Raw genomic sequence first — 26,509 nt, 5'->3', positions numbered from 1 at the left:
CGACCTCTGGGTTATGGGCCCAGCATGCTTCCGCTGCGCCACTCTGTTCGTGGTTGACGCTCTTCGGCGTCGGTCTTGAGGCAAAGCTTGAAGAAATCAGTAACAACGTGAACAACGTTCCCAAAGAGGTGAAACTTTCTTCCCGAACTTCATTCTATGAATGTGATTCCAGTCACTCCCACTTTCCCATCAGAACAACGTCACAGAAGAAATCACATCACCTACACAGAACAACCACTGAGCACGAAGGTAAATTAACTGAAATATGCTGACCAGAATCAGTGTGCTAAAAAGTGTGTTCTTGTTGAAAGAATAAATGAGGAAGTGAATAGTTGTGTGGCTACCGCAGGGCAGTAATGTTGTGTCTCCTGGTTTAAGGAGCAGAGTGCGGCAGCGGAAGCGTGCTGGGTTATTAGCCTGAGGTCGAGGATTCGAGGCTGTTCTTTGCTATTTACATTCTCCCTCACACCAAAAGTAAACATAACACACGTTCCTGTTTGCTTTGAAGCAAATACCTATCAGAATGTTTCTTGCAGTCTCATCCCGACATTAGTCCCATGAATGAAGAAGACATAAGAACATACGAACTAGGAACAGGAGTAGGCCATCTGGCCCCTCGAGCCGGCTCCGCCATTTCATGAGATCATGGCTGATCTTTGTGGACTCAGCTCCACTCTCCGGCCCGTTCACCATATCCCCGAATCCCTTTATTCTTTAGAAAGGTATTAATCTTTTTCTGAAAAACGTTTAAAGAAGGAGCCTCAACTGCTTCACTGGGCAAGGAATTCCAGAGATTCACAACCCTTTGGGTGAAGAAGTTCCTCCTACACTCCGTCCTAAATCTACCTCCCCTTATTTTGAGGCTATGCCCCCTGATTCTGCTTTCCCCGACCAGTGGAAACAACCTGCCCGCATCTATCCTATCTATTCCCTTCATAATTTTATATGTCTCAATAAGATCCCCTCCGCATCCTTCTAAACTCCAATGAGTACAGTCCCAGTGTGCTCAACCTCGCGTCATAATCTAATCGCCTCAACTCTGGGATCAACCTAGTGAATCTCCTCTGCAGTCCCTCCAGTGCCAATATGTCCTTTCTCAGGTAAGGAGACCAAAACTGAACACAATACTCCAGATGCGGCCTCACCAACACCCTATACAATTGCAGCATAAACTCACTAGTCTTGAACTCCATCCCTCTAGCAATGAAAGACAAAACTCGATTAGCCTTCTTAATCACCTGTTGCACCTGCACACCAACTTTTTGCGACTCGTGCACCAGCACACCCAGGTCCCTCTGCACAGCAGCATGTTTTAACATCTTACCGTTTAAATAATAATCCATTCTGCTGTTATTCCTCCCAAAATGGATAGCCTCAGACTTGGCAACATTGAACTCCATCTGCCAGACCCTATCCCATTCACCTAACGTATCCAAATCCTTCTACAGACTTCCGGTATCCTCTGCACTTTTTGTTTTACCACTCATCTTAGTGTCGTCTGCAGATTTTGACACATTGCACTTGGTCCCCAACTCCAAATAGTCTATGTAAATTGTGAATAACTGCGGGCCCAACGCTGATCCTTGAGGGACCCCACTAGTTACAGGTTGCCAACCAGAGAAACACCCCTTTGATCCCCACTCTCTGCTTTCTGTTAGTTAACCAATCCTCTACCCATGCTACCACTTTACCCTCAATGCCATGCATCTTTAGTTTATGCAGCAACCTTTTGTGCGGCACCTTGTCAAAAGCTTTCTGGAAATCCAGATATACCACATCCATTGGCTCCCCGTTATCTACTGCACTGGTAACGTCCTCAAAAAATTCTACCAAATTAGTCAGACACGAACTATCCTTTGCGAACCCATGCTGCGTCTGCCCAATGGGACAATTTCCCTCCAGGTGCCCCGCTATTTCATCCTTAATGATAGATTCCACCATTTTCCCTACAACCGAAGTTAAGCTTACCGGCCTATAATTACCCGCTTCCTGCCGACCTCCTTTTTTAACCAGTGGTGTCACGTTTGCTACTTTCCAATCCTCTGGGACCACCCCAGAGTCTAGTGAATTTTGGTAAATTAGCACTAGTGCGTTTACAATTTCCCTAGCCATCTCTTTTAACACTCTGGGATGCAGCCCATCAGGGCCAGGAGACTTGTCCACCTTTAGCCCCATTAGCTTGCCCAATACTGCCTCTTTAGTGATTACAATCATCTCAAAGGTCCTCACCAATCATATCTTTATTTCCATCAGTCACTGGCATGTTATTTGTGTCCTCCACTGTGAAGATTGACCCAAAAAACCTGTTCAGCTCCTCAGCCATTTCCCCGTCTCCTATTATTAAATCTCCCTTCTCGTCTTCCAAAGGACCAATATTTACCTTAGCCACTCTTTTTTGTCTTATATATTTGTAGAAGCTGTTACTATCTGCTTTTATGTTCTCAGCCAGTTTACTTTCATAGTCTACCTTACTCTTCTTTATGCCTTTTTTTAGTAGTTTTCTGTTGTCCCCTAAAGACTTCCCAGTCCTCTAGTCTCCCACTAATTTTTGACACTTTGTATGTTTTTCCTTCAATTTGATACTCTCCCTCACCTCCTTAGATATCCACGGTCGATTTTTCCCCTTTCTACCGTCTTTCTTTTTTGTCAGTATGAACCTTTTCGAAACACTGTGAAAGATCGCTCGGAAGGTTCTCCACTGTTCCTCAACTGCTTCACCATGAAGTCTTTGCTCCCAGTCTACCTTAGCTAGTTCTTCTCTCATCCCATTGTAATCGCCTTTGTTTAAGCACAAAACACTAGTGTTTGATTTTACCTTGTCATCCTCCAACTGTATTTTAAATTCCACCATATTCTGGTCGCTCCTTCCAAGAGGATCCCGAACTATGAGATCATTAATCAATCCTGCCTCATTACACAGGACCAGATCTAGGACCGCTTGTTCCCTTGTAGGTTCTATTACATACTGTTCCAGGAAATTATCCCGGGCACATTCTATAAACTCCTCCTCAAGGCTGCCTTTACCAACCTGGTTAAACCAATCGATATGCAGATTAAAATCTCCCATGATAACCGCTGTACCATTTCTACATGCATCTGTTATTTCTTTGCTTATTGCCTTCCCTACCATCCTGTTACTATTTGGTGGCCTATAGACTACTCCTATCAGTGCCCTTTTCGCCTTACTATTCCTGATTTCCACCCAAATTGATTCAACCTTGTCCTCCATAGCACCAATATCATCTCTTACTATTGCCCGGACGCCATCCTTAAACAACAACGCTACACCACCGCCCTTACCGTCCATTCTATCCTTTCGTATAGTCTGAATCCCTTGAATATTTAACTCCCAGTCGTCACCATCTTTTAACCATGTTTCAGGAATGGCCACTAAATCATAGTCATTCACGATGATTGGCGCCATCAACTCATTTACCTTATTTCGTATACTCCGAGCATTCAGGTAAAGTACACTTATGCTGTTTCTTACGTCTTTGTTATGAATCCTAACACCTTGATCAGTAACTTTTCGCAATTTATTTTTCCTCTTACCATTTCTCCCATTTTTCCTTGTCTTTGAACCCATATCTCTACATAATAACCTGTCACGTAACCTGCTGCCTTAATCTCCATTAACCATCATACTGTCCATAGCTTTACATTTCCCTTCCCCCCAACCTGCTAGTTGAAAGTCCTTGTGACCAACCTATTTATCCTATTCGCTAGAACACTGGTCCCAGAATGGTTCAGGTGAAGTCCGTCCCAACGGTACAGGTCCCTCCTGCCCTATTACTGATGCCAATGCCCCATGAAATGGAATCCCTCTTTACCGCACCACTCCTTTAGTGCGGGAAACTTCTCTAATTTTCTCAACCCTATGCCAATTGGCACGTGGCTCGGGTAGTAATCCAGAGATTATAACCCTGGAAGACCTGTTCTTTAATTTAGTCCCTAGTGTTTGATAATCCCCAAACAGGTGCTCTTTCCTAGTCTTACCTATGTTGTTAGTCCCCACGTGGACCACAACAACTGGATCCTCCCCCTCCCTCTCCAAAATCATTTCAAGCCGATCAGAGATGTCCCTCACCCTGGCATCGGGCAGGCAACATACCATGTGGGACTCTCGATCTGGCTTACAAAGGATGACATCAATCCCGCTAATTATAGAATCCCCTACAACTACCACTTGTCTTTTTGCTCGCCACTCTTGAATGGCTTCCTGTACCACGGTGCAGTGGTCAGTCAACGCATCCTCCCTACAGCCCTCTTCCTCATCCACACAGGGAGTAAGTACCTCCTGCCTGTTGGACAAGGTCAAGGGCAGAGGCTCCTCAACTCCTAAACTCAGGATCCTCCTACATGCCTCCCTTGCAGTCACACCACTCTGTCCCTGACCACTGTCCGAATTAACAGTACTTATTCTACCGGGTGTGACTGCCTCCTGAAACAAAGCGTCCAGCATGAAACATTGCAACATTGTAAAGCTCACACAGAGGGAACCACGGAGAAAATGTTTTAAAGTCTCAGCAGGTCTGAAAGCATCTGCAGGGAGAGAAAAGAGCTAACGTTTCGAGTCCACGTGACAATTTGTCAAAGCTGCACAGGAAACGTTATCCAGTAGTACCCCATAGAGGGGCAATATTGATATATAACGATATCCAGTAATACCTCACAGTGGGGCAATAAGAAAATAAAGCTTATCGAGCAATAAATCACAATAGAAACCGAGTTCCCAACTTCCCCTCTCGGACGCATGTGAACAATCCAACCAGCCACACTATTTATAAGTTGAGAAGACGAATTTTACCCGGGGTCCTGAGATCAATATGAATTCCTCAACCAGAGTCACTGAAGCAGGTTATCGAGTCATTAACTGGGCTTTTGCCTGTGGGGTCTTGCTGTGCATATTTAAGCAGGAATCTCATGACCTCAGGCCAACGCTTTTCCAATGAAATTCCTGAGGTTGAAAATCTTGCTGGAGAAATTAAATCTCGTGGAGGAAAAGTCAATATCAGGAGTGGGATTCTAACCCACGTCTCCAAAAGAGAATGCGAGCTGAACGCAGCATCTTAGACCGCCTGGCCATCCTGATGCGTCGTCGTCAAAACTAAGCTCCGTGCACAAATCGACTTAAATTCAATCTTCATCGTCGTTTCATTTCAAACAAGACATACGTTTCCTCCTTTTGAACCCCAGCCAGAGTCCTGTATCTGAGTGACATCCTTCCCCAAGCCGCTGGGGGTTAAGCAGCTTCTCATTGCTGCATTGATCAGTTGCTCCGATCAACAAAGACCGAATTCTTTCTATCCGTTCCTCACACGAAGGCACTGAGAGTCTATGATCGGAGCGACGTGAAGTATCCAACTGGAGAGTTGCATCCTGACGACTGGAATTTCTCTCCACAGCTGCTTCCGGTGCTGCTTGCACAGACAAGTCGCCGAGAGAAATCCTCCAGTGTCCAAACAGGTGAACGTTCATCCAGTAGAGGGAGAAGAGTGTTCTGGGAGAAGTCAACTTAGTCACCTCGCTGCACTGTGGGTCGCTGAAGAACAGGTATCAAGGAGCGGATCAGACTGAAAGCAAAACTTTGATACGAATAAAGAAAAAGGCAGATGTGTTGCTGACAAATAGCGACTTGTTTGCTTTTGGTGTGAATTAGAAAATAAATTGCAGAGAATGGTTTCGATCCATTGACCTCTGGGTTATGGGCCCAGCACGCTGCCGCTGCGCCACTCTGCTCGTGGTTGATTCTTTGCGGGGTCGGACTTGAGGTAAAGTTTGAAGAAATCAGTAACAACGTGATCAATGTTCCCAGAGAGGTGAATCTGTCGCGCCGAACGTCATTCTATGAAGGTGATTGCAGCCATTCCCCACTTTCCCATCAGAACAACGTCACAGAAGAAATCACGTCACCTTCACAGAACAACCATTCAGCACGAAACTGAATTATCTGAACTGTGCTGACCAGAATCAGTGTGCTCAAACGTGTATTCTTGTTGAAAGAAAAAATGAGGAAGTGAACAGTTGTGTGGCTGCCGCAGGGCAGTAATGACGTACCTCCTGGTTGAAGGAGCAGAGTGCGGTTGGGAAACCGTGCTGGGCCATTACCCTGAGGACGAGGAATCGAGGCTGTTCTCTTCTATTTACATTCTCCCACGCACCAAAAGTAAACATAACACACGTTCCTGTTTGCTTTGCAGCAAATACCTATCAGAAATTTCTTGCAGTCTCATCCCGACATTAGTCCCAAGAATGAAGGAGACAGCATGACACAGTGCAACATTGTAAAGCTCACACATAGGGAACCACGGAGAAAATGCTTTAAAGTCTCAGCAGGCCAGGCAGCATCTGGAGGGAGAGAAATGAGCTAACGTTTCTAGTCCACGTGACAATTTGTCAAAGCTGCACGGGAAACGTTATCCAGTAGTACTCCACAGAGGGGCAATATTGATATATAACGATATCCAGTAATACCTCACAGTGAGGCAATAAGGAAATAAGGTTTATCGAGCAATAAATCACAATAGAAACCGAGTTCCCAACTTCCCCTCTCGGACGCATGTGAACAATCGAACCAGCCACACTATTTATAAGTTGAGAAGACGAATTTTACACGGGGTCCTGGGATCAATATGAATTCCTCAACCAGAGTCAGTGAAGCAGATTATCGAGTCATTAACTGGGCTTTTGCCTGTGGGGTCTTGCTGTGCGTATTTAAGCAGGAATCCCATGACCTCAGGCCAACGCTTGTCCAATGATCTTCCTGAGGTTGAAAATCTGTCTGGAGAAATTAAATCTGGTGGAGGAAAAGTGAATATCAGGAGAGAGATTCTAACCCACGTCTCCAAAAGAGACAGCGAGCTGAACGCAGCATCTTAGACCGCCTGGCCATCCTGATGCGTCGTCGTCAAAATTAAGCTCCGTGCACAAATCGACTTCAATTCAATCTTCATCGTCGTTTCATTTCAAACAAGACATGCGTTTCCTCCTTTTGAACCCCAGCCAGAGTCCTGTATCCGAGTGCTCCAAATATGGCCTTACCAAAGTTTTGTACAGCTGCATCATCACCACACGGCTCTTAAATGCAACCCCTCTGTTAATGAACGCTAGCACACCATTGGCCTTCTCCACAGCTCTATCCACTTGAGTGGCAACTTTCAAACATCTATGAACATAGCCCACAAGATCTCTCTGCTCCTCCACATTGCCAAGAACCCTACCGTTAACCCATTAATCCGCATTCATATTTGTCCTTCCAAAATGGACAACCTCACACTTTTCAGGATTAAACTCCATCTGCCACTTCTCAGCCCAGCTCTGCATCCTATCTATGTCTCTTTGCAACCGACAATAGCCCTCCTCACTATCCATAGCTCCACCAATCTTCGTATCGTCTGCAAATTTACTGACCCACCCTTCAATTCCCTCATCCAAGTCATTATTGAAAATCACAAACAGCAGAGGACCCAGAACTGATCCCTGCGGTACGCCACTGGTAACTGGGATCCAGGCTGAATATTTGCTATCCATCACCACTCTCTGACTTCTATCGGTTAGCCAGTTCGTTATCTAACAGGCCAAATGTCCCACTATCCCATGCCTCCTTACTTTCTGCATAAGCCTACCATGGGGATCATTATCAAATGCCTTAGTAAAATCCATGTACACTACATCCACTTCTTTACCTTCATCCACATGCTTCATCACCTCCTCAAAGAATTCAATAAGACTTGTTAGGCAAGACCTACCTCTCACAAATCCATGCTGACTATCCCTAATCAAGCAGTGTCTTTCTAGATACTCAGAAATCCTATCGCTCAGTGCCCTTTCCATTACTTTTGCCTACCACCGAAGTAAGACTAACTGGACTGTAATTTCCAGGGTTATCCCTATTCCCTTTTTTGAACAGGAGAACGACATTCGCCACTCCCCAATCCCCTGGTACCACCCCTGCTGACAGTAAGGACGAAAAGATCATTGCCGACGGCTCTGCAATTTCATCTCTTGCTTCCCATAGAATTCTTGTATATATTCCGTCAGGCCCGGAGGACTTGTCTATCCTCAACTTTTACAAAATGCCCAACACATCTTCCTTCCTAACAAGTATTTCCTCGAGCTTACTGTTTCACACTATCCTCTCCAACAATGTGGCCCCTCTCATTTGTAAATACTGAAGAAAAGAACTCGTTCAAGACCTCTCCTATCTCTTCAGACACAATACACAATCTCCCGCTACTGTCCTTGATGGGACCTACCCTCGCTCTAGTCATTCTCATATTTCTCACATATGTGTAAAAGGCCTTGGGATTTACCTGGATCCTACCCGCCAAAGATTTTCCTTGCCTCTCTTAGCTCTCCGAATCCCTTTCTTCAGTTCCCTCCTGGTTATCTTGTATCCCTCCAGCGCCCTGACTGAAATTTGTTTCCTCAGCCTTACAGATGTCTCCTTCTTCCTCTTAACAAGACATTCAACCTCTCTTGTCAACCATGGTTCCCTCACTCGACCATCTCTTCCCTGCCTGGCAGGGACATACATATCAAGGACACGTAGTACCTATTCCTTGAACAAGTTTCACATTTCACTTGTGTCCTTCCCTGCCAGCCTATGTTCCCAACTTATGCACTTCAATGCTTGCCTGACAACATCGTATTTACCCTTCCCCCAATTGTAAACCTTGCCCTGTTGCACGCACCTATCCCTCTCCATTACTAAAGTGACTAAAATTACTAGCACCGAGCAGAGTGGCGCAGCGGAAGCGTGCTGGGCCCATAACCCAGAGGTCGATGGATCGAAACCATCCTCTGCTATTCGTACTCTCAATCACACCAAACGGAAAAAAGTTGCTATTTGTCAGCAGCACATCTGCCTTTTAGTGAGCGATGGTGGTATAGTGGTGAGCATAGCTGCCTTCCAAGCAGTTGACCCGGGTTCGATTCCCGGCCATCGCAATAAAAAGCTGGTTGTATATTTTGCCTTTGACAAGGTCCCTCATGGTAGACTAGTACAAAAGGTGAAGTCACACGGGATCAGGGGTGAACTGGCAAGGTGGATACAGAACTGGCTAGGCCATAGAAGGCAGAGGGTAGCAATGGAGGGATGCTTTTCTAATTGGAGGGCTGTGACCAGTGGTGTTCCACAGGGATCAGTGCTGGGACCTTTGCTCTTTGTAGTATATATAAATGATTTGGAGGAAAATGTAACTGGTCTGATTAGTAAGTTTGCAGACGACACAAAGGTTGGTGGAATTGCGGATAGCGATGAGGACTGTCTGAGGATACAGCAGGATTTAGATTGTCTGGAGACTTGGGCGGAGAGATGGCAGATGGAGTTTAACCTGGACAAATGTGAGGTAATGCATTTTGGAAGGGCTAATGCAGGTAGGGAATATACAGTGAATGGTAGAACCCTCAAGAGTATTGAAAGTCAAAGAGATCTAGGAGTACAGGTCCACAGATCACTGAAAGGGGCTACACAGGTGGAGAAGGTAGTCAAGAAGGCATACGGCATGCTTGCCTTCATTGGCCGGGGCATTGAGTATAAGAATTGGCAAGTCATGTTGCAGCTGTATAGAACCTTAGTTAGGCCACACTTGGAGTATAGTGTTCAATTCTGGTCGCCACACTACCAGAAGGATGTGGAGGCTTTAGAGAGGGTGCAGAAGAGATTTACCAGAATGTTGCCTGGTATGGAGGGCATAAGCTATGAGGAGCGATTGAATAAACTCGGTTTGTTCTCACTGGAACGAAGGAGGTTGAGGGGCGACCTGATAGAGGTATACAAAATTATGAGGGGCATAGACAGAGTGGATAGTCAGAGGCTTTTCCCCAGGGTAGAGGGGTCAATTACTAGGGGGCATAGGTTTAAGGTGAGAGGGGCAAAGTTTAGAGTAGATGTACGAGGCAAGTTTTTTACGCAGAGGGTAGTGGGTGCCTGGAACTCACTACCGGAGGAGGTAGTGGAGGCAGGGACGATAGGGACATTTAAGGGGCATCTTGACAAATATATGAATAGGATGGGAATAGAAGGATACGGACCCAGGAAGTGTAGAAGATTGTAGTTTAGTCGGGCAGTATGGTCGGCACGGGCTTGGAGGGCCGAAGGGCCTGTTCCTGTGCTGTACATTTCTTTGTTCTTTGTTTGTTTGTTTTGTTCTTTGTTCTTTGAAAGTCACAGAATTGTGGTCACTATCTCCAAAATGCTCCCCCACTAACAAATCTATCGCTTGCCTTGGTTCATTACCAAGTACCAAATCCAATATGGCCTCCCCACTGGTCGGACAATCTACATACTGTGTTGGAAAAGCTTCCTGGACACACTGCACAAACTGTGGAGAAGATACTGCGTGATAGGATCTATTCACATTTGGAAGAAAATAGACTTATCAGTGATAGGCAGCATGGTTTTGTGCAGGGAAGGTCATAACTTAGAAACCTAATAGAATTCTTTGAGGAAGTGACAACGTTAATTGATGAGGGAAGGGCTGTAGATGTCATATACATGGACTTCAGTAAGGCGTTTGATAAAGTTTCCCATGGCAGGTTGCTGGAAAAAGTGAAGTCGTATGGGGTTCAGGCTGTACTAGCTAGATGGATAAAGAACTGGCTGGGCAACAGGAGACAGAGAGTAGTGGTGGAAGGGAGTGTCTCAAAACGGAGAAAGGTGACTAGTGGTGTTCCACAGGGATCCGTGCTCGGAGCACTGTTGTTTGTGATATACATAAATGATCTGGACGAAGGAATAGGTGGTTTGATTAGCAAGTTTGCAGATGATATTAAGATTGGTGGAGTTGCAGATACCGTGGAGGACTGTCAGAGAATACCGGGAAATATAAATAGATTGGAGAGTTGGGCAGAGAAATGGCAGGTGGAGTTCAATCCAGGCAAATGCGAGGTGATGCATTTTGGAAGATCTAATTCAAGAGCGGACTTTACGGTCAATGGAAGAGTCCTGGGGAAAATTGATGTACAGAGAGATCTGGGAGTTCAGGTCCATTGTACCCTGAAGGTGGCAACGCAGGTCGATAGAGTGGTCAAAAAAGCATACAGCATGCTTGCCTTCATCGGACGGGGTATTGAGTACAAGAGTCGGCAGGTCATGTAACAGTTGTCTAGAACTTTGGTCAGGCCACAGTTGGAATACTGCGTGCAGTTCTGGTCGCCACATTACCAGAAGGATGTGGATGATTTAGAGATGGTGCAGAGGAGGTTCACCAGGATGTTGCCTGGTATGGAGGGTGCTAGCTATGAAGGAAGGTTGAGTAGATTAGGATTGTTTTCATTGGAAAGACGGAGGTTGAAGGGGGACCTGATTGAGGTCTACATAATTATGAGAGGTATATACAGGGTGGATAGCAACAAGCTTTTTCCAAGAGTGGGGGTGTCAATTACAAGGGGTCACGATTTCAAGGTGAGAGGTGGAAAGTTTAAGGGAGGTGTGCGTGGAAAGTATTTTACGCAGAGGGTGGTGGGTGCCTGGAATGCTTTGCCAGCGGAGCTGGTAGAGGCGGGCACGATAGCGTCATTTAAGATGCATCTAGACAGATATATGAACGGGCGGGGAACAGAGGGAAGTAGATCCTTGGAAAATAGGCGACAGGTTTTGGTGAAGGATCTGGATCGGCGCAGGCTGGGAGGGCCGAAGGGCCTGTTCCTGTGCTGTAATTTTCTTTGCTCTTTGTTCTTTGTAAAGAGTTTCCACTCAATGTTTGGGAAGTTGAAGTCACCCATGACTACTACCCTGTGATTTCTGCACCTTTCCAAAATCTGTTTCCCAATCTGTTCCTCCACATCTCTGCTAATATTTGGGCCCACAGAAAACTCCCAACAAGGTGACCGCTCCTTTCGTATTTCTGACTTCAACCCATACTACCTCAGTAGGCAGATCCTCCTCGAACTGTCTGTCTGCAGCTGTTATACTATCTCTAATTAGCAATGCCACCCCCCCCCCCCCCACCACCTCTTTTACCACCCTTCCTAATCGTATTGAAATATCTATAACCAGGGACCTCCAACAACCATTTCTGCCCCTCTTCTATCCAAGTTTCTGTGATGGCCACCACATCGTAGTCCCACGTACCGATCCATGCCTTAAGTTCACCCACCTTATTCCTGATGCTTCTTGCGTTGAGGTATACACACTTCAACCCATCTCCGTGCCTGCAAGTACTCTCCTTTGTCAGTGTTACCTTCCCCACTGCCTCATTACACGCTTTGGCGTTCTGAATATCGGCTACCTTAGTTGCTGGACTACAAATCCGGTTCCCATTCCCCTGCCAAATTAGTTTATACCCTCCCGAAGATTACTAGAAAACCTCCCTCCCAGGATATTGGTGCCCCTCTGGTTCAGATGCAACCCATCCTGCTTGTACAGGTCCCACCTCCCCCAGAATGCACTCCAATTATCCAAATACCTGAAGCCCTCCCTCCTACACCATCCCTGCAGCCACGTGTTTAACTGCACTCTCTCCCTATTCCTAGCCTCGCTATCACGTGGCACCGGCAACAAACCAGAGATGACAACTCTGTCTGTTCTGGCTTTTAATTTCCAGCCTAACTCCGTTTATTACCTCCACACCCTTTTTCCGACCTACCTCGTTGATCGCAATGTGCACCACGACTTCTGGCTGCTCACTCTCCCCCTTAAGGATCCTGAAGACACGATACGAGACATCCCTGGCACAGGCACCCGGAAAGCAACATACCTTCTGGGAGTCTCGCTCGCGACCACTGAATCTCCTATCTATTCCCTTAACCATTGAATCTCCTATTACGATTACTTTTCTCTTCTCCCCCCTCCCTTCTGAGCCCCAGACCCAGACTCAGTGCCAGAGAGCTGGCCGCTAAGGCCTTCCCCCGGTAGGTCACCCCCCCCCCCCCCCCCCAACAGCATCCAAAACGGTATACTTGTTTTGAAGAGGAACGGCCACGAGGGATCCCTGCACTGTCTGCCTGTTTGTTTTCTTTCCCCTGACTGTAATCCAGCTACTCTTGTCCTGCACCTTGGGTGTGCTTACCTCCCTGTAACTATTCTCTATAACCCCCTCTGCCTCGCGGATGATCCGAAGTTCATCCAGCTCCAGCTCCAGTTCCCTAACACGGTCTCTGAGGAGCTGAAGTTGGGTGCACTTCCCTCAGGTACAGTCAGCGTGGACACCGTATCCCTCACCACCCACATCCTACAGGATGAGCATGTAACTGCCCTAGCCTCCAACCCTTCTTATCTTACAGAATATAGCTGCCCTGTGGATCAACTGGACTTCCGGCCTCTGACTCTGCTCCCAGTCAGCTGCACACTATATAAACTCCTGGTTCCGTTCTCGCTCTTTGCTGAAATGAAATTAAAGGAGCACCTTACTAACTCCTCACCTAACTCCCTCAGTCACCAAACACTCACTGTAGCAGTCAAATGCACCAAATTCATCACTCAGAGGAAACAAAGTGTGCACTGTAGCTGGATCACTTTTATACCGTGAATCTAGCCTCTGGAGACTGGCCTAATCCAATTAGCTAATTAATAAGCTCCAGCTGCAAGTACCTACAAGTAGAACCTTTGTTTAAAGCTTGATGAAAATTCACCTTCTCAACCAAACAGGAACTTTTAAGTTAATTAACTAAATAAAAGAAAGACTAGACTTTAGATCAAAATTAACCCTTATACACCCTCAGTCACGAAACTCTCACTATAGCACGCAAATGCACCAAATTCAGAACTCAGTGAAGAACGCCTCCAGTGGACAAACAGGAGGAACCTCATTCAGTGGAGGCAGCAGTGGAGGATTCTGGAAGAGGTCAACTGAGTCACCTCGACTGTACTGTGGGCAACCGAAGAACAGGTGTCAAGGAGCGGTTAAGCGCCAAACACGTCCCTCCCTACTTTTCCTCAAAACTGCTCCCGCGTTCAGTCAATGGTACCATATCGATCGCACAGATGTTAAAAAGTGCTTTGCAGGGTTCGTCCGGGATTGGAACCCGGGACCTCTGGTATTTTATCGCAGCAGAATTTCCTACGTGAGAATCGCCAAAGCGAGAATCATACCCTTAGACAAACGAGCCACCTTCTGATCAACGTCCCGCTGAAACAATCTTACCATTACTTCCCAACCGAAGCTTATTTTATTAACTCAATGGGCTTCTTAATTCCTGTTGAATTTGGTTTGGTTGTTAAAGTAAAATCCAAATAAACTATTTTTTGTCCCTTGCTTATCTTATCGGGATCATTAGGTCAATTTGGTTCTTTCTGGTTTGTTGGCCTCCACTGCGAACAGAACAATAGACATCCGGGACCAATCTTTATAAATAGAAGCGTCGAGCACATTCTTCATAATGCAGATTCTTCATAAAATCCTGAAAGAGAATTGGAAAATGTTGGATTACTCGGCTGGTCTGGCAACATCTGTGGAGAGAGAAAGAGAGTTACAGTTCCGAGTCAAGTATGACCCTGCTTCTCATACTCTGTTTCCCTCTCTACAGATGCTGCCAGGCCTACTGGGATTTTCCAGCATTTTCTATTTTTATCACGGGACTACCGCCAGCTCTCGGCGACCAACGTGGACACCGTGGGCAAAATGGATTTCGCCTGATCTGTAACTATTCAATGATTCTCTAAACGAGAGTGTAAGATCTGATCAAAGTGAAGTATCCAATTGGAGAGTTGCATCCTGGAGATTGGAATCTGTCTCCACAGCTGCTTCCGGTGCTGCTTTCACAGACAAGTAGCCGAAGAACCCCTCCAGTGGACAAACATGAGGAAATTCATCCAGTGGAAGCGGCAGAGGAGGATTCTGGAAGAGGTCAACTGGGTCACCTCGACTGTACTGTTGGCAGCCGAAGAACTGGCGTAAAGAAGTGGTTAAGCTCTAAACATGACCCTCGCTCCCTCCCTCCCTTTCCTCCAAACTACTCCCGATTTCAGTCAATGGCACCATATCGATCGTACAGATTTAAAAAAGTTATTTGCACAGTCCGCAATCTGAACCCGGGATCTCTCTCATTTTATGGCAGCAGAAGATCCTAACCGAGAATCATACCACTAGACCAACGAGCCAGCCGGTGGTCAGCGTGCCGCTGACACCATTTTACCATTACCTCCCAAGCAAAATTTATTTTATCAACTCAATGGGCTTTTTAATTCCTGTTCAATTTGGTTTGGTTGTTAAAGTAAAATCGAAAGAAACTCTTTTTTGTCCCTTGCTTTTCTTATCGGGGTCATTGGGTCAATTTGGTTCTTTCTGGTTTGTTGGCCTCCGCTGCGAACAGAACAATAGACATCCGGGACCAATCTTTATAAATAGAAGCGTCGAGCACAAGGGCAATGCCGTTATGGAGATTCTTCATAAAATCCTGAAAGAGAAATATAACATGTTGGATAACTCGGCTGGTCTGGCAACATCTGTGGAGAGAGAAAGTTACAGTTCCGAGTCCAGTATGACATTGCCTCCCATTCTCGGTTTCCCTCTCAGTCAATGTCTGGTACTGTATGTGAGGGTGGGATTCAGTCTCTATCAGACATTGGTACTGAATGTCAGTGTGGAAATCTTTCTGTATTTATCAATCACAATTCTTGTTTGGGAAACGTGAGATGAATACGTAACATCCGCATGGCTGTAAGAGATAGAGAAAGTCACACAGAAAGAGACTATCAGGATACACACAGTGACACACAGAAAAGGTTCAGTGCAAACCAGCAAGATACTGAGATGGAGAAATTGGGTATTTAGGAAAATGTGTTTTCTGCTGCACACAGAGAGGCCCTGTTTGTAAATGTATATCCTGCTGTGTAACCGTGCTCTCTGATGTGTAACTGAGCTCTCAGCCGTGTAACTGAGCTCTCTGCTGTGTGACTGTTCTCTCTGTCGTGGAACAATGACTCTGCCGGTGACAGATCTGCACTGCACTGCACTAATTGGAGGGCTGTGACCAGTGGTGTTCCACAGGGATCAGTGCTGGGACCTTTGCTCTTTGTAGTATATATAAATGATTTGGAGGAAAATGTAACTGGTCTGTTGAGTAAGTTTGCAGACGACACAAAGGTGGGTGGAATTGCGGATAGCGATGAGGACTGTCAGAGGATACAGCAGGATTTAGATTGTTTGGAAACTTGGGCGGAGAGATTGCAGATGGAGTTTAATCCGGACAAATGTGAGGTAATGCATTTTGGAAGGTCTAATGCAGGTAGGGAATATACAGTGAATGGTAGAACCCTCAAGAGTATTGAAAGTCAAAGAGATCTAGGAGTACAGGTCTACAGGTCATTGAAAAGGGCAACACAGGTGGAGAAGGTAGTCAAGAAGGCATACGGCATGCTTGCCTTCATTGGCCGGGGCATTGAGTATAAGAATTGGCAAGTCATGTTGCAGCTGTATAGAACCTTAGTTAGGCCACACTTGGAGTATAGTGTTCAATTCTGGTCGCCACACTACCAGAAGGATGTGGAGGCTTTAGAGAGGGTGCAGAAGATATTTACCAGAATGTTGCCTGGTATGGAGGGCATTAGCTATGAGGAGCGATTGAATAAACTCGGTTTGTTCTCACTGGAACGAAGGTGGTTGAGGGGAGACCTGATAGAGGTCTATAAAATTATGAGGGGCACAGACAGAGTGGATAGTCAGAGGCTTTTCCCCAGGGTAGAGGGGTCAATTACTAGGTTTAAGGTGAGAGGGGCAACGTTTAGAGTAGATGCACGAGGCAAGTTTTTTACGCAGAGAGTAGTGGGTGCCTGGAACTCGCTACCGGAGGAGGTGGTGGAAGCAGGGACGATAGTGACATTTAAGGGGCATCTTGACAAATACATGAATAGGATGGGAATAGAGGGATACGGACCCAGGAAGTGTAGAAGATTGTAGTTTAGTCGGGCAGCAAGGTCGGCACAGGCTTGGAGGGCCGGTTCCTGTGCTGTACATTTCTTTGTTCTTTGGTTGTGTCAAATCATTCCCTGTTGTGTAAATGTGTTCCCGGTTGTGGAAATCGATCCGTCTGAAGCAGAACCTTTCTGCGCCATTACGGAGACGAAATTCCAATTCCAGATTTATTCAATCTTGTCACCAAGGGTTAGTTCACACCCCTGGATTCCCAGTCAAGCGACATAGTATTATGAAGACAGTTAATTCAGCATGAATATTTGAAGATACTAATATGGAAGCGCCCAACGTGGGGCTCGAACCCACGATCCTGAAATTAAAAGTACCATGCTCTACCGACTGAGCTAGCCGGGATGGTGCTGCCCTATTGATTAAACCTCTTCTTGCAGAGTAGCGGCGGTGCTCATTCGGAGGGTCAGTGTTGACTCGTTGGGTCGAATGGCCTCCTTCTGCGCTGGAGATTTTACGATTGGATGATACAAGGAGGTTGATGCGGTGGAGTCCTTCTGCCATACTGCCCACTCCTGACACCATGTAAAAATGCTGGTCTCTCAATGACTGGCGACCAAGGTCTTGTAATAACAAATAATTAAATTAATAATTGAGCAGCCCCTCCTGGATTGTGCTCTGGCCGCGATCCGGGGAGAACTGCTCGAATCCAGACACGTGATCATGTTAGTTGCGTCATCAGGTCATCACGTGACTATTCGGCCTGCACAGGTCTCCTTCTGTGCCGTAATTTCTAGATTCCATCATTTTAATTTTCTCCCAGACTGGGAAGCGTGGTCCTGTTCCATTTGAATTTCTAATATATTTCCAATGTAACTGATGTTGTTACACAAACTATTTAATCAGTGGAATTGTGCGTTTAGGGAGTTGAGATTTTCGAGTCTCTCAAGGCTTCTCTCCAAATCCAATGGCCATTTTCCACGAAGTTTCAACCCCACCTCACATAAACACTATTAGAACATAGAAAAATACAGCACAGAACAGGCCCTTCGGCCCACGATGTTGTGCCGAACCTTTTTCCTAGATTAATCATAGATTATCATTGAATTTACAGTGCAGAAGGAGGCCATTCGGCCCACCGTGTCTGCACCGGCCGACTATTGGTCGCTCGAATGGAATAACTTCCTGGAGTGATTCCAGGCTGGTTTTAGAATGTATTCCATCGACCAAATAACTAATGAATGACACAATGAACGCAGCTGCGACGGCCGAGTGGTTAAGGCGTTGGACTTGAAATCCAATGGGGTTCGAATCCTGCTCGCAGCGACTGTGATTCGAAATGTTTGCTCTACTCCCCGCACAAGCCGCTGACTCGAAAATTAATACGTTTTCCGATTGTTTGTAAATAAGCGGTTTCAACGTTAATCAAGTTCAGTCAGATATTTAACATTTTCGGGGGGGGGGGGGGGGACACTGAACGAAATATTCAGATGAATAAGGAACTCACACCCAAAACAGCAATCAGGAAATAATAAGGGAAGGGAAAGTCTGGGAACCAAGAGGTGAAGTAATCAGTGGGAAGCCTAGCTGCTTAGGAATACAAAAAAGCATGAAAAGACAAAACTCAGGAGAGGTTACGATAGTCCCCATCCCACAAAATATGACACAGTGTATGGAAAGGCTCAGTAAACCAAGGTCCACCACACTAAGAAAACAAAAAGGGACGGTCAATAGAGAATTAAAGGTGCTATATTTAAATGCGCGCAGTGTACGGAACAAGGTAGATGAGCTTGTGGCCCAGATTGTGACTGGCAGGTATGATGTGGTAGGCATCACAGAGACATGGTTGCAGGGGGTTCAGGACTGGCATTTAAACATCCAGGGATTCACAACCTATCGAAAAGACAGAGAGGTGGGCAGAGGGGGCGGGGTTGCCTTCTTAATTAGGAATGAAATTAAATCAATAGCACTAAATGACATAGGGTCAGATAATGTGGAGTCTGTGTGGGTAGAGTTGAGGAACCACAAAGGCAAAAAAACCATAATGGGATTATGTACAGGCCTCCTAACAGTGGTCAGGACCGGGGGCACAAAATGCACCACGAAATAGAAAGTGCATGTCAGAAAGGCAAGGTCACAGTGATCATGGGGGACTTCAATATGCAGGTGGACTGGGTAAATAATGCTGCCAGTGGACCCAAGGAAAGGGAATTCATTGAATGTTTACAGGAGGGCTTTTTGGAACAGCTTGTGATGGAGCCCACGAGGGAACAGGCCATTCTGGACTTAGTGTTATGTAATGAGCCAGACTTGATTAAAGATCTTAAAGTAAGGGAGCACTTAGGAGGCAGTGATCATAATATGGTAGAATTCAATCTCCAATTTGAAAGAAAGAAGGTAGAATCAGATGTAAAGGTGTTACAGTTAAAAAAAGGTAACTACAGGGGCATGAGGGAGGAACTGACGAAAATCGACTGGGAGCAGAGCCTAGTGGGAAAGACAGTAGAACAGCAATGGCAGGAGTTTCTGGGAGCAATTGAGGACACAGTGCAGAGGTTCATTCCAAAGAAAAGAAAGGTTATCAGAGAGGGGATTAGGCAGCCATGGCTGATAAAGGAAGTTAGGGAATGCATCAAAGCAAAAGAGAAAGCCTATAAATGTGGCAAAGAGTAGTGGGAAGTCAGAAGATTGGGAAGGCTAAAAAAACAAACAGAGGATAACAAAGAGAGAAATAAGGAAAGAGAGGATCAAATATGAAGGTAGGCTAGCCAGTAACATTAGGAATGATAGTGAAAGTTTCTTTAAATATATTAAAAACAAACGGGAGGCAAAACTTGACATTGGGCCGCTCCAAAATGACGCTTGTAATTTTGTGATGGGAGACAAGGAAATAGCTGAACAACTAAATAAGTACTTTACGTCAGTCTTCACAGTAGAAGACATGAGTAATATCCCACCAATCCCGGAGAGTCAGGGGGCAGAGTTGAATATGGTAGCCATCACAAAGGAGAAAGTGCTAGAGAAACTAAGAGGTCTAAAAATTGATAAATCTCCGGGCCCAGATGGACTACATCCTAGAGTTCTAAAGGAGACAGCTGAAGAAATAGTGGAGGCGTTAATTATGATCTTTCAAAAGTCACTGGAGTCCGGGAAAGTCCCAGAGGATTGGAAAATCGCTGTTGTAACCCCCCTGTTCAAGAAGGGAACAAGGAAAAAGATGGAAACTTATAGGCCAATTAGCCTAACCTCGGTTGTTGGCAAGATTCTAGAATCCATTGTTAAGGATGAGATTTCTAAATTCTTGGAAGTGCAGGGTCAGATTAGGACAAGTCAGCATGGATTTAGTAAGGGGAGGTCGTGCCTGACAAACCTGTTAGAGTTCTTTGAAGAGATAATAAATAGGTTAGACCAAGGAGAGCCAATGGATGTTATCTATCTTGACTTCCAAAAGGCCTTTGATAAGGTGCCTCACGGGAGACTGCTGAGTAAAATAAGGGCCCATGGTATTCGAGGCAAGGTACTAACATGGATTGACGATTGGCTGTCAGGCAGAAGGCAGAGAGTTGGGATAAAAGGTTATTTTTTGGAATGGCAACCGGTGACGAGTGGTGTCCCACAGGGTTCAGTGTTGGGGCCACAGCTGTTCTCTTTATATATTAACGATCTAGATGACGGGACTGGGGGCATTCTGGCTAAGTTTGCCGGTGATACAAAGATAGGTGGAGGGGCAGGTAGTATGGAGGAGGTGGGGAGGCTGCAGAAAGATTTAGACAGTTTAGGAGAGTGGTCCAAGAAATGGCTGATGAAATTCAACGTGGGCAAGTGCGAGGTCTTGCACTTTGGAAAAAACAATAGAGGCATGGACTATTTTCTAATACTGGCATTGGAGCGGGTCCAGCGGATATTCAAACGGATGATCCCAGGAATGGTAGGCCTAACATACGATGAACGTCTGAGGACCCTGGGATTACATTCATTGGAGTTTAGGAGGTTGAGGGGAGATCTAATAGAAACTTACAAGATAATGAATGCCTTAGATAGGGTGGATGTAGGGAAGTAGTTTCCATTAGCAGGGGAGACTAGGACCCGGTGGCACAGCCTTAGAATAAAAGGGAGTCACTTTAGAACAGAGATGAGGAGAAATTTCTTCAGCCAGAGAGTGGTGGGTCTGTGGAATTCATTGCCACAGAGGGCGGTGGAGGCCGGGACGTTGAGTGTCTTTAAGACAGAAGTTGATAAATTCTTGATTTCTCGAGGAATTAAGGGCTATGGAGAGAGAGCGGGTAAATGGAGTTGAAATCAGCCATGATTGAATGGTGGAGTGGACTCGATGGGCCGAATGGCCTTACTTCCGCTCCTATGTCTTATGGTCTTAATATTTCCTGCAACGTTTGGAAGGAGAAGCAGCAACGGCAGCGAATGGAAACGTGGTTTGGTTTCATTCGGCTGAATGTATTTCTGGGTAAAAAGATCGTGGCAGAAATCGAACATATTTTTAAAATATTTTCTTGTTCTCTTTCCTTTGCCTCTCTATCTGTTTCTTTGTTTCTTTCTCTCTCCCTCGCTCATTGTTTTTGTGCTTCTCCGAGGACTGACTGGATACACAGTGAAACTCAGCCCCATCTCATCCCAACTCTTTTGGACCAACACGTCCTGGTGATGGGCGGTCCTGAATCAGTGGAAGAATCGACAACCTATTCCAGAGTCAGATTCATTCCATATTTGTAATATACCAATCATTCTTCGGATTGTTACATATCTTCTGCAACAATCTGTCTTTGTATTCAGTTAAATCGCTTTGCGAGAGTCTCTGGGACTGTATGAGAGTCTGTCATTCATTCAATATCTTTCATTCTCTGAAAATCTGTGTTAAGGTTGAACTAAATCTGTAATGATCAATCTCTGATATTGTTATTGAGTGAATAAAATCATTATGTTGTTTGCTAGTTTCCGTTAAAACGTCTGCATATCAGAATCAGGACAAAACTTTCAGTGGCAGTGGGCATGCGCGTGTGTTGGGGGAGGTGCATTTCGACATTTGGGTGGTGAATGACTCTTTCTCTGTCAGCCCCTGCTGTGCACAGTAACAAGTCTGACAACACCAGGTTAAAGTCCAACAGGTGTGTTTCAAACACTAGCTTTCGGAGCACTGCTCGTTCCTCAGGTGAATGAAGAGGTATGTTTCGGATACATATATAGAGGCAATGTCAAAAATGCAAGACAATGCTTTGAATGCCAGCATTTGCAGGTAATTAAGTCTTTACAGGTCCAGAGATTAAATGAAAATGAAAAAGAAAATCGCTTATTGTCACAAGTAGGTTTCAAATTAAGCTATCGTGAAAAGCCACATTCCGTCGCCTGTTCGGGGAGGCTATTCCGGGAATTGAACCACGCTTCTGACCTGACTCGGTCGGCTTTTAAAGCCAGCGATTTAGCCCTGTGCTAAACCAGATAGGGGTAACCCCAGGTTAAAGAGGTGTGAATTGGCTCACACTAGGGCAGTTGGTAGGATTTCGCAAGCCCAGGCGAGATGGTGGGGGATAAATGTAATGCGACATGAATCCAAGGTCCCGGTTGAGGCCGTACTCATGTATGCGGAACTTGGCTAGAAGTTTCTGTTCGGCGATTTTCCTTGTCGCGCGTCCTGAAGGCCGCCTTGCAGAACGCTTACCCGGAGATCAGAGGCTCAATGCCCTTGACTGCTGAATTGTTCTCCTACGTGTTCTCTGGTGTGACATGTGAATATTCGATTCATTCTCTATCTGCAGACTCTGTTGCTTTGTGTGGCACAGGTCTCCCCAGACCAACGAGCCAGCCGCTGATTTGATCTCACTTAAAGCAACTTTTAATTGCGTCCAAAGCCCATCAGTTTCCCCACACAATTATAAATTAGAAATATGAAAGGACAATGTGACATTTATCTCTCTGTTCTGGAGCTGATCAGAAGCAGTGATGTCAGTTTGCACCACTCGCCAAGTCGGTCTGTGGATGCGCTTCGCCAATCACGTGGGTAATGTAATTCTGCCAGTCAGTGGGTTCATTTGGCATTTTAGGAGAAATTCGAAGCCATCATGACTTCATCAGTGGCCTCATGGTTAAGGTGTGAGTGATGTTTATCATGATGTGATCAAATGAGTGTCTATTTCAGTCTTTCCGCAGGGAGTTTTCATGCTGAGGAGAAACATGTTGGACATGGTCTGGGAATGTTTCACTCCGGTCCATTCCCAACATATCCTGATCTGATGGGATGGGCTTTTCCTTCCAATCGTTGCAGAACACTTTTTAAATATTGATTAATATTCGTTAATTATCATTTATTAAGTATTGTTTCATATGTTTAGTGTAGTTTATTTAAAAATACTAATTACCAGACGCGATAAATTTTTACTTTCATTCCCGAAACAGCCAAATTGGGTGAAAACCATCAATGAGATGCAAAGGGAGCCCCGGTCATTTGTGTTGCCAGTGGTTTGTTTGTGGAGCTGAGTAAATATCCCGGAGCAGAGCGGCTGCGAGCGGGGTTCGAACCTCCGCGGGGATACAATAATGTGCGTTTGCCGTTTGTGTCCACACATTTGGCGAGGAATGGAGCTGCTGCTGCCCGGGGAGCTGGACAAGCAAGAAGCACAGATATTGACCAACTGCACCCGCTCCAAATAGATTACCCAAACTACTGGACAAAACAAAAACAAGCACAACTGATCTTTTCAGAAACTATGTCAGTCTCTACGAAAACAATATGCCAACACCGCTTCAAGATTCGATTTGCTGTAAGAATTCACTATGAACTGTCTCAATGTCAGCCGTAATTCCTTACCAGCTCTCAGATAGAAGCTGGCTGTTTAGAAGTTTCCTTCACTTTTCTAGGTCCGGCTCAGTAAAAATCAATCACACCCCCATGATCTGCTTTTCTCCTGTTCTCAGACACATCCACTTTGTACAAGTGCGCACGAAATGATTTGCAGAGTAAGAGTCAGACTCGTTAGCTCTCGATCCCTTTATCCCAGAGCCACCTCACAACCAGGAATGGAACTTCTTACAGAGCAAGAATGGAATAGTTTGTCGATTCTTCTACTGATTCACGGCCGTCCATCACCAGGACGTATTCGTCCAAAAGAGTTGGGATGAGATGGGGCTGAGTTTCACTGTGGATCCAATCAGTCCCCGGAGAAGCACAAAAACAGTGAGTGAGGGAGAGAGAAAGAAACATATAGAGAGACAACAGAAAGAGAACAAGAAAACATTTTTTTTAAATGTTCCATTTCTGCCACGATCTTTTTACACAGAAATACATTCAGCTGAATGAAACCGAACCACGTTTCCATTCGCTGCCGTTGCTGCTTCTCCTTCCGAACGTTGCAGGAAACTTTATTATTTATTGATTGTTGCTTTGAGTGTGAACTCCTCATTTATCTTTATGTTTCGTTTAGTTTCCAAAAAGAACGTTTTTCGAAAAAACTGAATTCGATAAATGTTAATACCGTTAACAGACATCCAACCGAAATTCCGATTCATTGTCGAGCCGGCAGCTTCCCCGGGGAGTTGAACAAACATTTCGAATCACAGTCGAATCTGCGGGGGGGGAAACGCTATTGGATTTGAAGTCCAACGACTTGACAACTCGGCCATCAAAGCTGCATCATTCAACAGTAATTTGGTCGATAGAATACATTCGAAAGCCGGCCTTGGATCACTCCAGGAAGTCATTGCATTCAAGCGATCAAAGCGTCCGGGGTTTATGTGAGGAGGGGTTGAATCTTGTGGAAAATAACCATTCGATTTGGAAAGAAGCCTTCAGATATTCGAAAATCTGAGTTCCCTAAACGCACAATTCCACTGATTAAATAGTTTGTGTAACAACATCAGTTACATTGGAAAAATATAAGAAATTCATGTTCCTTTTCAAATGCAGCAGCACTAAACTTCCCAGTCTGGATGAAAATTAAAATGATGAATCTAGAAATTAGAGCACCGAGGGAGACCAGTGGAGACCGAATGGTCACGTGATGACGCAACTAAAATGATCACGTGTCTGGATTCCTGCAATTCTCCCCGGATCGCGGTCAGAGCACAAGCCAGGAGGAGCAGCTCAATTATTAAATCAATTATTTTTTTATTACAACTCCTTGGTTTCCAGTGATTCAAAGACAACCATTTCTATATGGTGTCAGGAGTGGACATTATAGCAGAAGCATTTGAACGCATCAACCTCCTTGCTTCATAGAATCGTAGATTCTCCAGCGCAGAAAGCCATTCGGCCCAACAAGTCATTCCTTACCCTCCGAATGAGCACCGCAGCCACTCTCCGCAAGAAGATGTTTCATGGGCAATGCAGCACCAGCTCGGCTAGCTCAGTCGGTAGAGCATGGAACTCTTAATACCAGAGTCGTGGGTTCAAGTCCCATGTTGGGCGCTTCCTTACTATTATCGGAAAAGATTGATGCTGAATGAACTGTCTTCACAACAAGAAGGCAAGGTTATGTCGCTGGACTGGGAATCCAGAGGTCTGGACTAACCCTTGGTGACAAGATTTAACAAATCTGGAATTGAAATTTCGTCTCAGTAATGGCGCAGAAAGGTTCTGCTTCAGGCGGATCAATTTCCACAACTGGAAACACATTTACACAACAGGGAACGATTTGACACAACCACAGTGAAGATCTGTCACCAGCAGAGTGACGGTTCCGACAGAGAGAGCACAGTTACACAGCAGAGAGCACAGTTACACAGCAGAAAACACATTTTCCGAAAAAAACAGTTTCTTCATATCGGCACCTTTTCTGTGTGTCATTGTGTGTGTGTCCTGATAGTCTCTTCCTGCATTTCTCTGTGTCTTTCTCTGTCTGTCACAGCCGTGATGATGTTACGGATTCATCTCACTTTTCCGAAACAGTAATTGTGATTGACAGATGCAGAAATATTTTCACACTCACATTCAGTACCAATGTCTGATAGAGACTGAATTCCACTCTCACAAAAGGTACCAGACATTGACTCATAATGAAGGCATCCTGCTCTCACAACCTGTTCCAGAGACTGAGGTGCAGACTGTTCCCTCCACTCGCGAACACTACCTGTGATTTACAGATACAGAACAAATCTCAGTCAGGTGAGTAGCAGAGTTTGAAGGGTACGACATGTATTCCACAATCGCCTTCTCTGCGCCAGATAATCAGACGCAGTCGACATACGGTGTCTGTGTTGTTTTAACAAGAGTTTTACACAAGAACCGGAACACATTTACACAATATCAGGGTATAAGACGGAGGAGCAGAAATAGACCATTCAGCCCATCGAATATGCTCCGTATTTCAATGAGATCATGCTTGATCTGATATATGACGTGTTATGACCTCATACGGTGGCACGTTGTCACAGTGGCTACCTCACAGCGCCCGCGATCCGGGTTCAATTCCAGCCTTTGGTCACTGACTGTATGGAGTTTGCACTTTTTTTCTGTGTCTATGGGTTTCCTCCGGGTGCTGCGATTTCCTCGCACGTCCAAATGTGTGTGGGCTAGGTGGAATGCCCATGCTAAATTGCCCCTTTGTGTTTATAAAGTTGGGTAGTGCGTTACAGGGATGTGGTTGGGGCATAGGGACTCTTTCAGAGGGTCGGTGCAGAGTCGATGGGCCGAATGGCCACCTTTTACATTTTAATGATTTCATGATGATCCTCATGCCCACTTTCCCGGCTTTTCATCT

The 26,509-nt window shown here is 45.4% G+C and overlaps 4 non-coding genes across 4 annotated transcripts; all 4 read left to right on the top strand.

The window, feature by feature from the left end:
* Window positions 1–8,736: 8,736 nt before the first annotated feature.
* On the top strand, window positions 8,737–8,808 carry trnam-cau (transfer RNA methionine (anticodon CAU)). Its single transcript has one exon. It is a non-coding gene; the product is annotated as a tRNA-Met (tRNA).
* A 69-nt stretch (window positions 8,809–8,877) lies between these two features.
* On the top strand, window positions 8,878–8,949 carry trnag-ucc (transfer RNA glycine (anticodon UCC)). Its single transcript has one exon. It is a non-coding gene; the product is annotated as a tRNA-Gly (tRNA).
* Window positions 8,950–18,063: 9,114 nt separating this feature from the next.
* On the top strand, window positions 18,064–18,131 carry trnas-uga (transfer RNA serine (anticodon UGA)). Its single transcript has one exon. It is a non-coding gene; the product is annotated as a tRNA-Ser (tRNA).
* Window positions 18,132–25,145: 7,014 nt separating this feature from the next.
* trnak-cuu (transfer RNA lysine (anticodon CUU)) lies at window positions 25,146–25,218 on the top strand. Its single transcript has one exon. It is a non-coding gene; the product is annotated as a tRNA-Lys (tRNA).
* The last annotated feature ends 1,291 nt before the right edge of the window (window positions 25,219–26,509 follow it).

The sequence above is a fragment of the Scyliorhinus torazame genome, chromosome 24 (genome assembly GCF_047496885.1).
Source record: "Scyliorhinus torazame isolate Kashiwa2021f chromosome 24, sScyTor2.1, whole genome shotgun sequence".
Taxonomy (NCBI): Eukaryota; Metazoa; Chordata; class Chondrichthyes; order Carcharhiniformes; family Scyliorhinidae; genus Scyliorhinus; species Scyliorhinus torazame.
Note: the sequence above shows the minus strand (reverse complement) of the source record. Positions and strands in the feature narration are given on the sequence as shown.